Here is an 11,007-nt window from a genome sequence, read left to right as displayed (position 1 = left end):
ACATTTTGGCTAAATGGAAACTTTTCCCATAGTTGCTAAAGGTAGGGTGAGTCCTCAGTAATTCTGAGTTGCCCAGTCTGAAGCTGGATGAGCCCCTATTAGGAACCCTGTAAGAAAACATTAGAAATGCAGCCTAGAAAATAGTTCATAAATTTTAAATTGCACACCATGAGTGGAAAATTCCAACTACAGAACTCATACGTTTGAAACTGTACACCATTCCAATTAGCATGATGACATCTTGTGCCTGACCCCACCCCACCCCTGCCTGGGACATGAATCATCCCTTTGTTCAGCGTATCCACACTGCATATGCTACCCACCATTCCTCACTTAGTAGTCACCTTGGTTACTGGCTGAATTATTAGATCCACTGTCACAGTATTGCAGGACCTGTATTAAATTAATCCCCACCTAGTAGTCTAACTAAATCACGATGCCTATGTGACTGGTCTCACTTCATCTCATCACATGGACGGTGTATCTTCTCACACCATCATAAGAAGGGCAGGTAAATACAATAAGACTTTTTGAGAAAGGCCACACTCATATAACTTGTATTACAATATAAATAACTGTTCTATTTTAGTCATTATTGTTAACATCTTACTGTGCCTAGCCTATAGATTAAACTTTGTCATATATATATATATGAATATATATATGAAAGACCAGTTGATATAGAGTTTGGTACTATCAATGATTTCAGGCATCTACTGGGGGTCTTGGAACACACCACCTGTGGATAAGGGAGAAAATGATAACATTGAGGAAAATTTGGGGAATGTGTTTTGCTGCTTCTTATGTTTACCTAGGGAACAGAGGTCTAGTTTTTGGGTCCAGCTAATTCTCAACACCGAAATTGGTTTTTATGCTTTAAAAAAAGTTAAGGAACATAACTCATTTTACATCTCAACGTCACAGCTTTCAGAAGGGTTATTTCCAGTCCACTGAGCAATGTATTCAAAACTTTTTAACCCGGCAACCTCTACCCACGCATCTGTCAATCACTAGAATGCTTCTAGAGAAATGCGGCCTCATCTTCCAAATCAAAACCCAGGATGCAAATTCTACCCACAGGACAAAATTATCTTACATCCTGGGGAGGGGGAGAAGATCACCTTAATTTCACCACGGTGGGGAAAAAAGAAAATGTGGTTTGTAAAGTCCCTGAATGTCTGAGTTCACAGTAGGGTCACGGCTCATGATGCCAAGTTTGTATCTAACCCGGGTATTCTAGAGTCAGAGTTCCAAGTTTATCATTTACTACCCCCGCGGTACCGCTAGGACAGCCAGTTCTTCACTCATTCATTCAATAAACTTTTGATATTGATCAACTCCATTAACAGAGCCCTGGGGATGTAAAAAACAGCCCAAGAGGCCAACGCTGCTTCGCTGCTACAAGGACTTCAGTAAGTCCAAACGACCTGATTTTAAAGACCAATGAAGGCAAAGAGAGAGAATGACGGCGCCCGGAAAGTTTCAGTAGAAACTTGGTCAATGCCAGCCCTCGGGCGCTGGGAGGGCGGGGACACGGGCCCACTGGAGGACGCTGCCTACGGGATGGGGCTGGGTCCCGGCCCGAGCTCTGGGTCCGGCCGCCTCCCGAGGCCACGCGGCGCCCGCCCTCGGCCCAGCGGAGGCGTCCGCCTGGCCCCAGGCCCTGGAGAGCAGCATCCGGGAGGCGCCGGGAAGAGCGGCCTCCGAGACCCACCCGCGCAGGGCCGCAGTGCGGGGTGCGTCTAGCTCCCGCCGACTTCCAGGCAGCGCNGGAGTCATCTTTCTTGCGGGACGGGGGCGACTTGGGAGTGGGGGACTTGGGGACCGAGGGCGACTTCTGCGGGGAGGTAGCCATGGCGGCGGAGCGGGCAGCCGCGGGCCGAGCGGGACGCCGAGCTGGAGCTGGGCGGACGCGGCGGGCGGCGGCGGGACTGAGGCTGCGGCTTTCCAAACGGAAGCGGAATTATTCCAAGCATTTGAGGCAGCTCACGCTCGCCTTTCCCTTCCCTCGCTCCCTCCCTCGCGCCGCCCTCCGCCCTGGAAGGAGCTGTGCGCTGGGGCCCGCACCCCGGCCCGGCCTGCGCCCCTAGGCTGGCCGAGGATCCCCTGAATCTGCCCCATGCCGCAGGACATGTGGCCTTATCAGTTTGGGTGTATGTGTAACTCTCCTGGCTGGAAGTGCTGGAACCTAGAAGACTGCACCCAGCACACATCCTAGCACAAACCAGGATCTGAACCAAACCAACTCTGTTACTCTGTCTCCCAGCTGCTTGGAGGCGCTTGTTCTTCTCCTGAATTGCTTCTTATAAAATTAGCCCAAGTCTTGACTTAATGAAACAAAGCCAGCTAGGTCCTGGAGAAATATCTGGAGTGGACCAAAATGTGTTTGGGCCCCATCAAACTAGGCATCACCAGTGTTACCTGGATTTATCCAGGGCCATCATCCTTCTCTTCTCCCATCCAAGAGAAGTTGTAAGTACATGAAGGTAGGACCCAGGCTTATTCTTGCAGGACAACCATGTTTCTAGCAGCTCAATGGCTTGTACAAAGGAGGGTCTTAAATGTTGGTGGGAACTGGCATGGGGAAAGCGCAACCATGGGCTCCTCAGACACCATCTCCCTTGGGGCAACTGATCCTGCCAAAGTAAAAGTGGTAGGGTGACCACCATGCTCACTTGAATAACAGGGTAGTAGTCACACAAATATGTTTCAAGAACTCGTACTGGAAATGATCCAAAGGCACACTGTATTGCATATGCCCACCTTAAGTTCTCATTTGGGCTCTTGTTTTTGCCTCTCACAAACACACTTGGCAGCTGTGTTTCCTCACCAGCCCTCAAGCTACAGTTGATTAAACCTGGGCCATCTCACCAAGAGCTCTAGGCTGCATAAACTGAATCAAGACTCTAAACAGGATCAACTGTTGTCAGAAATTGAAAATTGGCAGGTGATCGTACAGTCTAAAGTGGGGTGCAGGTTTTTAGCCAATGGCATGCTAATGAGTGGACAGAATGAAGGGAGCAAAGAAAAGTGTTCCTGAGGCCCTTGGGTCTGAGTGACCACCTGGATCTAAATCTCTCCCCAGCCCCCACATGCAGTCCCTGCAGATCCAGCTGTTTTTCCTTCTCAAGAGGCTTAGTGAAGCCTTCTAATAGCATACCCATTTAACCTGGCCTAATCAGCAAAGTGACAAGCAGCAATTCCTGAGTAGAACAAATATCTAACAAACCAGATGATCAGTAGAGCCTCAGCAGAGTATAGGTTCATTTTATTTTTGTTTGAGAGTCATAATTTTACCTTTTTTGAAAATTACATTTTAATTGGTACCTCTTACCTAACAGAAAGCAACAGAGTCAGGATGTCTGCTGACCTGGGAAAATGTCTACATCCCCTCCCTACAATCTTAGAGATGGTGGGAAGCTGCAATGAAATTGTATTTTGATTACATCATTAAGCGTTTTTGTCCAGATTATCAGATACATAAGGACATCTTCGAAATCTGATCTCTATCCCCGGAAGCACTTCTTATTACAAGACATGCAGCACAATAGCTGTGTGGTCTTGGAAAAGTCCATTCCCTTTTCTGATCCTGCATTTCTTCCTCTATGGAATGAAGTGATTGGGACAGAATAGTGACTCTCAAACCTGACTGGACCTCACAATGCTCTGGGAGTTTACTATGAACATTAAAAAGTCCATCTCCAGAAATTCTGATTCAATAAATCTGAGGATAAATCAAAGGATAAGTATTTTAAAAAATAGATCACAGGGTGATTTCAGCGCAGCTGGGATACTTCTGGTTCTAACATTCTATGGTTCTCTTTCACAGATTGCTGATATCTGCATGCAGGGCTTAGGTCCTAAATATGGCATAATCAAGATTATCCACGGAGATCCCTTAAGTTGCTCACCAGTGCTCTTATGTATACAACTTTCCTGGCTAATTGTTATGATTTTCACTAAACTTTGAAAACCACAGAGAAAAACTGAAAGGAAGAACAGAGTGTTGACTGTTGAAACCTGGCTCCCAGAAAATAACCTGTAAAACAAGCTGTGGAGAAGGCTGAGCTGTACTTCCTGTGCACAGTGATAAGGGGAGATCCTCCTTGGCAGACTACACAGCAACCAGAAAGGAAGACAAATTGGGATATGCATCAGGTTTCAAAACTGGCCTTGCAATGGGTTTGGCCAAGGATCATGATAAGATTGTTTAGGATCAGTGGACACAAGGTGAAGCTTTCAAAGAGTCTTAGAGAGTAAACAGTCGTTTTAATGGTATCTATTGAAAAGTTTATGGATTTTATGTTGATTTCAGTGAGAACTGGGGGGAAGTTCTTAACAATCAAATTATTTGCAAATTTTATCTCTCTGGTCAAGAGGTTTTTGGAATAAAGACAGAGGAATGATAAAGTCTATAAATGTAGGCAGTAAACTCCACGGATGTTAGTGGTTTCCCAGGTCTCAATATTATGCATATATCTTGCTTTCTAAAACATTTCTGCCTCTAAGATAATTATTAATCTCTTGAAAGGCTGATGGGGAATGGATGGTGAATTGTAAATCTGTTTTATTTGAAGTGCAGTCCATAAACCAATGTTGATCCAGATCCTGTTATTGGTCTGCAAATATATAAATACAGAAATTGTGGTTTTAGAAACTTTGAGAGCAACTTAACAATGCAATTCTATGTCTGTTTAATCTAAGAATTTAAAACTGGAAGCTTACATTCTGAAAATCTTCATTTTATTTTCTAATAATCCTTTTTTTATGGCATTTTACAAAAATATTTGTTTTTGCCAGATTGGACCTTTACCATACATCCTTTGACATGCACTGTTCTAAGTTGCTCCTGTTTGCTTAGAGTTCTTATACTCTCTTTGGACATATGCTTTTAGAATCTTTATGGTTATGACTTGATGTGGGTTTGGTGCAGAAGATAAAGTGAAATAATACATGGCAAAGTGCCTTACCCAGGGCCTGGTACCAAATCTAAATCTTGCTTAATTAGAGACACACACCACACATTGTTCTTCCATAAGATGCAGAGGAGAACTTGCACGGGTTCCCTTCATCTAAATAAGTGTTTCCAATTATGGCCCCACCAGTCAGCTGGTTGTTGGTTTTGTCCCACCCAAGGGACTCTGAATCTCAAAGGCCAACCTCTTCTTGAAGCCTAGGCCTAGACAAATTGCACTGGGTGAGAATAATCCCAGGTTCTGATCCTAGTTCAATAACTAGGAGATCTGGAATATACCTCTTCCCTTTCTGCACTTTTCTTTCCATCATTGGTAAGAGGAAACCAAGGCAGTAACTGCTAAAGCTGAACTTTGGGGGCCTAGGGATGTAGCCCAGCAGTAGAACAATTGTCTTGCATGTGCCCTGCTGTGGGTTGGATTCCCAGCGCATGCGCACGTGCGAACACATGTACAAAATGTAAATCTGAACATCACACATTCCTTGTGAGCAACAATTTCAATCCTAGGTTATAGACATAAAAATGAGTCTATTAATGAACCCAGATACGTGTTTTAGAAAGTTCATAGTAACACCATTCAAATACTTACTAACAGCTGAATGACGGTGATAGTCACAGTAATGAGAATGAATAATTTGCAGCAATAGAATGTATCTTACAATATAATGTTGAGTGAAAACAAAACTGACACAAAAGAACACAAACTATCATTTTATTCATAAATTCTTAAATGGGCAAAACAAATTTACGTTGGAAGTTGAGATAGTGATGGAGTGCAGGGCACAAGGGAGGCTATGGGAGCTCATGTTCCTTGGTCTGACTACTGGTTGCAGGGATATATTAATTCTAAAATTAATGGATACACATTTGATAATTTGAGCAAATTTCTGCATGCATATTGTAATTTAATAAAAATTTACTAATATATCACACAAAACAATATTAAAAAATGAAGCCCCGGATGATATGCCCCATAGGATCCCTATTAAATTCCCTTTTCTAACTTCTGTCACTCAAAAGTCCACAGGTCTTAACCTAGGCCAGTCCTGTCACCAGTTCTTCCTTTAGGAGATATGTTTCTAGCTAGCTTTTGCTGCCTTCAGCCACCAAGCAATGTTCCTATCCTGGTCCTGACATCTTCCCTCAATAATTCCAACAGCCAGGCTTTGTGACTCATAAGGCAAGATCATGTGGTGGTAATGGATATGGGTTCATTCTGCAGCTGAATATCTATATACACTTGTGCAAGTTCCTTAACCTCTTTGTAGCTCAGTTTTCTAATCATAAAATGAATACCTCATAAGGTTGTTGGGTGGACCAAGAGATTTAGTGTAAATAAATTACTTAGCTCAATGCCTAGCAGATAAATCTGAACTCAATAGATATTGGTCACAAGTATCTCACTTAAGACTCATAAATGATACTATCATCATCTCCATTTTATGGACAAGTAATCTGAAACTTGGAGAGTTTAAATAACTTGTGAGAGGCCACACATAGCCAGTAACTGAAATACTAATACTATGGCCCCTAGGATCTGCCTTCCCAAATATCCATACAATCCACAAATTTTAATTAAGATGCTAGTCTCCTATTGTATTAGACTAAAGACTATGTTTTCCAGCTAGGTTTAGTCACATGACCACCTTCTTACCAATAGGATGCAAGCAAAAAGTGTTGCATGGCAGCTTCCAGAGATAGTCCTAAGCAGATGGATGGGAAATGGATATTCAACTTCTGAATTATCAGACTGTTACACAGACCAACTGGCCCACTAAGAATAACTGGAAGAACTGAACAACATGTAAAATAAATCAACTTGAGAGCATTGGAAAGCAATAAAATGTTCAGGGCCAAGGGGGAACCCTGGAGAGATGAACCCATCATATGAGGACAGTTTCCCCAGGACCATCTACCAACTTAAGGAGAGAAACAGAGAGGTTGAGCAGGGCAGCTGCCACTCTCACCAAATAGGCAAAACTTCAAGTACTGCCAAGCTGAAGGGGCTCCCAGGAAGCTCCCTCTCACTTTACTTTGGGACTCTTAAAAAAGAGTGTAGATGAAGGGAAAATTAGGGACATTTTCAGTTAAAAAAAATACTGATAAAAATTGTTAACAGCTGACCCAAACAAAAGGAAACACTAAAGCATATGACAGAAGGAAAATCATGGCAGGTGGAAGCTTGGTGACACAGGCAAGAGTAAAAAACAAATGAAAGGATAACACATGGGCAAATCTAAAAGCATAGTAACTATGTGAAATAATAAAAATACAGTCTTATTTGGTTTTTAAATACATAAATCAAATTAAAATACACAAAAACAGAAGCATTCAAATAAATGAGTAATGGAATTAAGTGTTTTAAGGTCCAGGCATTGTCTGGGAAGACATGAAAGAACAATTAATATTGGACTTTGATAAATCAAGAATCATGCTGCAATCTCTAGGGTAACCATTAAAGGAGTAGTAAAAGACAGTTAGTATCAAGATAATGGAGAGAAAATTGGCATGTAGTTGCTCCATTTAGGCAGGTTTCATAATGTGTATGTAGTTGCTATTTGTCATGTATCTGACAACTTTTCTTTGGCATTCTGTGTTTATTTGACTGTGATTTTGATGTTGTTGTGTAGTTAAAAGCTAAGGATAGAGGTAAAACAATTCTCTCAAAACAAATTAAGGTACAACTCAAACTGAAAGAGGCTTTCACTTTAGGAAAAGTATCTTTTCTGAATTTGAATACTTCTGTTATGAGTTAAATTGTGTCCCCTAAAAAGAATGAGTTAAGTCCTAACTCCTGTACTTTAGAGTAAAACCTTATTCAGAAACAGTATCATTGAAGGTGTAATTACTCAAAACAATAACAAGTCAGATCATACTGAAATATGGTGAACACTGGACCCAATAAGACTGGTGTTCTTAGGAGCAGAAAATTTGGACACAGACATGCACAGAGGGAAGATAACGGGAAGCCATACGGGAAGGAGATGGCCACTGGAGTTATGTAGCCACAAGCCAAGGAAATGCTTAGAAGGGGCAGGGTAGGATCCTTCCCTGGAGTCTTGAGGAAATACGGCTCAGTAGACACCTGGGTTTTGGACTTCTAGCCTCCAGAACTGTGAGAAAATTAATTTCTGCTGTTTGAAGACACCTAGTTTGTGTCCTTTGTTACAGCAGCCATAGGAAACTAACACACCATCTAAGGGACAAGATGGGATCCCTACATTATGAGGGTTTTACAAAAGCTCTAGATCCCAATCAATAATCAGAGGTTGTTGGACCACATCAAAGCAGGAAGGGGAGAGAGAAGCCTGGCGGAGCCTCCTGGGGACCTCTTTGATCACTGAAAGCAAGGTGTGCTCTCAGGATGAAAGCAGTGTGAGAGATGAAAGGCCCTGGACTGGAGGGGTCTTCAGTGAGAAGCCTCACAGCACATTCCCCTTGGGGACTCTGGAATATTAGTAATGGCCTTTGAAGGGCGGTCAGTGAGTATGCCCTACAGGAGTCCTACTTGCCTAGGCAAAGGCAGCCTGGATGGTGAGGTTGGGGTGGAAGAGCAAGGGCTTCTCTTGGTGGGAAAGGAAGGCATGGGGCAGGAGGAAATCAGAAGACTTTAGTTTAGTTGGCAGCACAGTGGACGGAGAGTGGGATTTTTTTTTTTTTTTGGAGGGGGATGTGTTTGAGGGTCACACAGGATGATGCAAGACAGCCTCTGATCCAGCCATGAAGGGATGCGTCCCAAGTACTTTGAAACCGATGACCTGCTTACCTACCATTTAAGAGTCTCCTAATGAACTGCAGTTGTCAGTAGAAGGATTCCTTCCTGTGAGTATGACAGCTGAGTACCAGCCATAGAGGCAAAGCCTCCAGATCAATACCTGAGTATCATCTAGCAGAGAAATGGAGAACACACCAGGGAACAGCAACAGTGCCACCCAGGGAGCAGTTGCCCAGCTGGCTGAGATTTTAGGGACAGAAGGATGCGTGTGTGACTCACTTCAGACCCAGCCAGGCACAGAGGAACCCCTTGAGCCCCAGTGATTCTATTGGTGTGTGGTTCCTGCCACTGGCCACTGAGATCACCCCTGAGGTCTTGATTGTCCTCTCCCCTGAGCCTTCCCAGGTCAATGTGATCTGGGAGCCAGGTCTTCTTAACGGCTTATCATATCAACCTTCCTCTCCAGACTTATGTGACCAGCAAGATTCTACACTCCCATCTTTGCTGGGCAGATACTAAAGCTATTCAGACGTCAGATGGTTTCTTTAAGAGAAGAAAGTTACAAGTATGACCTCTAGCAATGAAGTGGAACCAAGACTTGAAGACTTGAAACACTCTTGGTCAATGGGCATGCAAGAGACTGGACACCTGGTCAACAGAGGCCAGTTCAGAGAGACGGTCCCCAGAGAGATTCACGTGCAGATTAGTGCATTGGGTGACATCATAGAGAACACAGCACTGAAGAAGTGGCACCTGTTGGCCTGGCTTACCACTTAAATCTCCTCCAGTAGAAACTGCCCATTCTGACCTGATCCACCGAGATTGGAAGTGTCATTTTCTGTTTCTGCTGTTGGGAGTTGACTCACCACAGCTATTCCAATTACAACTCTAGCCATTCCCATTTTAAAATTGGAGCCAACATACAGCAGACTGCCTCTCTTGAGGAACCCTTGAGAGAGGGCAGGACTGTGGAGGAGGGCAGGACCAGCCCCCTTTCACAGCTAAAGACTCTGAAGCTCCACTGAGATGTTGAGATGTCCAGTGCCACCCAGGGAGTAATTGCCCAGCTGCACTGAGAGTCCTGGGTTATTAACATGATTAGCCAGGGTTACTGTTTAGAATGAGCATACTTGCTGATTTTTTCCCCCTAGAGCTATTGATTTATTTTCAAACTACACACTTATTTTGTTTACATTTACTTCCCCAAATTATTATGGACTCATTCTGTATTCTGGGGATGGGAAGGGAATCAAAGTCTTATGCCACTGGTGTTTGGGAACAGATGCCCAGTATCAGGCTATTTGCTCTAGGGTCACAGCAGATCTGGAGGGCTGTTTCCCAATGACTGCTGCCCTGACCTGACCCTCCTGGCTCCTCTTCCCCCTCTGCATAGTCCCCTAAAGACCTGCAAAACCATCTCACCTCACTCTCAGCTGATGCCCCAAACTCTCCCTTCACTCCTTTCCTCTCTCACACCCTTTGCCCTATGTTCTTGGCCTTGGGACTTGGGACTGTGTCTTAATTTTAGCCTGAGGTATCCCCAAGGCTCATGACTGGGCCCAGAGTACTAGTGATCACCTAAAAGGCATCTCCATGGAATATGGTGTTTATTGAAAGATTTTTTTTTGAGAGTTGGCAGAGTTAGGTAACTTTATGTTTTGAGTTATTATTTCCATGTTCAAGAGTATATAAATATGGCATAGAAGGTAAAACAAAATACCACATGAAATGACAGGTTTGGCTTCTATTCCCATATTTACCCTGAGTAGACTGGGCACTAGTATGCTGGGGTGGGGGTGGAGTGGTGACGGGAACCTAAGTGGTGACAGGAAGGAGCAGGTAAGCACAAGGCATTGAGTCTAGGTGGGGACACAGCAAAACCGTGCAGCCTGGTGGACAAAAGGGTTCAGGCTCCAGAGGCTGATAGCTGGTTCCAGTCGCCACTTTGGAGTCTGACTACCTTACATAGGTGCCTGGACATCTTTGTGTCTGTCTTATCCTCTAAAAAAATGGGGATAATGCCTATCTTAAAGATTTTGCTTTCAGGATTAGATGGGATAAATGCACTTACAGAATTTATTACAGCACCCATAGGCGAGAAGTGCTGAATTCTCTGTAGCTATTGCTATGATCAAGATCCAGGGGCTTCCTGGAGGAGCCGTGATGCCACTGTTTTTGTTTTTGGTTTTTGTTTTGTTTTTTGGGGGGGTACCAGGGATTGAACCCAGGGGTGCTTAGCCACTCAGCCATATCCCCAAACCCACACACACCCCCACACACATAAGGAAGGCTCTACCATGTGGCGGGGGGGGGGGGG

General features: G+C 43.9%; 1 long non-coding RNA gene across 1 annotated transcript; it reads left to right on the top strand.

Annotated features, from left to right (window-relative positions):
- Positions 1–995: 995 nt before the first annotated feature.
- Positions 996–4,988, top strand: LOC107135658. Its single transcript, XR_007342327.1, has 2 exons — positions 996–1,736; positions 3,830–4,988. It is a non-coding gene; the product is annotated as an uncharacterized LOC107135658 (long non-coding RNA).
- Positions 4,989–11,007: the final 6,019 nt, after the last annotated feature.

Source organism: Marmota marmota, unplaced genomic scaffold (genome assembly GCF_001458135.2).
Source record: "Marmota marmota marmota unplaced genomic scaffold, marMar, whole genome shotgun sequence".
Taxonomy (NCBI): Eukaryota; Metazoa; Chordata; class Mammalia; order Rodentia; family Sciuridae; genus Marmota; species Marmota marmota.
This window is presented reverse-complemented; position numbering and strand designations above follow the sequence as displayed.